This window comes from Marmota marmota, unplaced genomic scaffold, assembly GCF_001458135.2.
Source record: "Marmota marmota marmota unplaced genomic scaffold, marMar, whole genome shotgun sequence".
In the NCBI taxonomy this organism is placed as follows: domain Eukaryota; kingdom Metazoa; phylum Chordata; class Mammalia; order Rodentia; family Sciuridae; genus Marmota; species Marmota marmota.
Genome location: NW_026000079.1, coordinates 3,570,663 through 3,573,265, shown reverse-complemented (window position 1 = coordinate 3,573,265; position 2,603 = coordinate 3,570,663).

The window sequence follows — 2,603 nt, the reverse complement described above, 5'->3', positions numbered from 1 at the left end:
TCTCTCTCTCTCTCTCTCTCTCTCTCTCTCTCTCTCTCTCTCTCTCTCTCTCTCTTTTGTATTGGGCATTGAACCCAGGGGCACTTTACCACTGAACTACATCCCGAAAACTTTTTATTTTTTTATTTTGAGGTAGTATCACTAAGTTTCTGAGAGTCTTACTAAATTGTTGAGGCTGAGCCAGGTGTGCTGCTGCATGCCTATAGTCCCCACATTTTGGGAGGCTGAGGCAGGAGGATCACAAGTTCAAGGCCAGTCTTAGCAATTTAGCAAGGCCCTAAGGAACTTAGAGAAACCCTGGGGATGAGGCTCAGTGGTTAAGTGCCCCTGGGTTCAATCCAATAAAATAAAAATTAAAAATAAATTGTTGGGATGGGTTTGTGGCTTAGTAGTAGATCACTTGCTTAGCACATGTGAGGCACTAGGTTCGATCCTCTGCAACACATACAAATAAGTAAATAAAATAAAGGCATTGAGTCCATCTACAACTAAAAACACTTTTTTTTTTTAATATTTATTTTTTAGTTTTCGGCGGACACAACATCTTTGTTTGTATGTGGTGCTGAGGATCGAACCCGGGCCGCACGCATGCCAGGCGAGCGCGCTACCGCTTGAGCCACATCCCCAGCCCCTACAACTAAAAACACTTTTTAAAATAAAAATTAAAAAAAAATTGTTGAGGCTTACCTTGAACTTGTGATCCTCCCACCTCAGCCTCCCAAATTGCTGGGATAATTAATAGACATGTGTCACCAGGCTCTCATTGTATCTTTCAGCTGCATCCCAAATCTTGCTTTTTTTTCTCACTGACCAAACTGCCTCATCTGTTCTTTAAATTACTCTTCAATTTTCATGGATGGTTCCAATGCAAATCCACCAGTCCTTCTTCGGTTCATCTTCTTTTGTGGGGATCTGAACACTCAGTGCCTAGCAGTTGCTATTCTTGCTACCTCTCTGATATGCGAGCTGGTGCACACGTGCTTTCCCTGGACCCTCACCTCATGGGACTCTCCCCAGGCTCTCTTGGTCTCAGCCACAGTGCCTTCTGTCCCCTCATTCTGTTCATCTGGCATTGGGTTTTGTGCTTTTCCCCCAGGCTACAATGCTCCTCCCTCCACATCTTTGCATGGTTGACTCCTTTTTTTCTTTTTCTTTTCTTTTCTTGCAGTAGGGGGTTACTGGGGACTGTACCGGGGGCACTTTATACTGAGCTACATCCCCAGTTCTTTTCTTTCTTTCTTCTTTTTTTTTGGGGGGGTGCTAGGGATTGAACCCAGGGCCTTGTGCATGCAAGACAAGCACTCTACCAACTGAGCTATATCCCCAGCCCTCCCCAGTTTCTATTTTTTATTTTGTGACAGGGTTTCATTAAGATGTTGAGGGTCTTGCTAATTTGCTGAGGCTGGCCTCCAGTTTATGATCCTTCTGCCTCAGCCTCTCAAATCATTGGGATTACAGGTGTGCACCACCATGCCCAACTTTTTTTTTTCCTCCCCTTGGGGACAGGTAACTAGGGAATTAACTCAGGGGTGCTTTACTACTGAGCTACATCTCTAGCCCTTTTTATTTTTTATTTTGCAACAGGATCTTGCTTGCAATTCTCCTGTCCCAGTCTCCTGACTTGCTGGCATTACATGTCACCATGCTTTATGTGTCACCATGCCCAGAGAATTCTTTTCTTAGATTTCAGTCTAAATATAATTTCCTCAAAAGTTTTTATTATTTTTTAAATTTATTTTTTTATTTTAATTTGTTACATATGACAGCAGAAGGAATTACAATTCATATTACACATGTAGAGCACAATTTTTCATATCTCTGGTTGCACACAAAGTAGTCACACCATTCGCGTCTTCATACATGTACTTAGGGTTAAGATTTTTGAGTTCTTTATATATCCTAGAGATTAGTGCTCTATCTGATGTATGTAAAAATTTGCTCCCAAAATGTAGGCTCTCTGTTCACATCACTGATTGTTTCTTTTGATGAGAAGAAGCTTTTTAGTTTGAATCCATCCCATTTATTTTTTTTTTTTATTTATTTTTTTTTTTAAAAGAGAGAATTTTTTAATATTTTATTTTTTTTTTTGGTTTTCGACGGACACAACGTCTTTGTTTGTATGTGGTGCTGAGGATCGAACCCGGGCCGCACGCATGCCAGGCCAGCGCGCTATCGATTGAGCCACATCCCCAGCCCCCCATCCCATTTATTGATTCTTGATTTTAGGGTAATGATGTCCATCACATTCCACCGTCTTTCCTACCCCTTCCCTTCTCCTCCCTCCCGTTTGCCGGATCTAGAGTTCATCTAATCCTCCAATGCCCTCCCCCAACCCCATTATGTATGTGGTGCTGAGGATCGAACCCGGGCCGCACGCATGCCAGGCGAGCGCGCTACCGCTTGAGCCACATCCCCAGCCCCCCAACCCCATTATGAATCAGCATCCTTAAATCAGAGAAAACATTGGCAATGGGTTTTTTTGGGATTACATAACTTCACTTAGCATTATATTCTCCAACTCCATCCATTTACCTGCAAATGCCATGATTTTATTCTCTTTTAATGCTGAATAATATTCCATCATATATATATTCATATATATA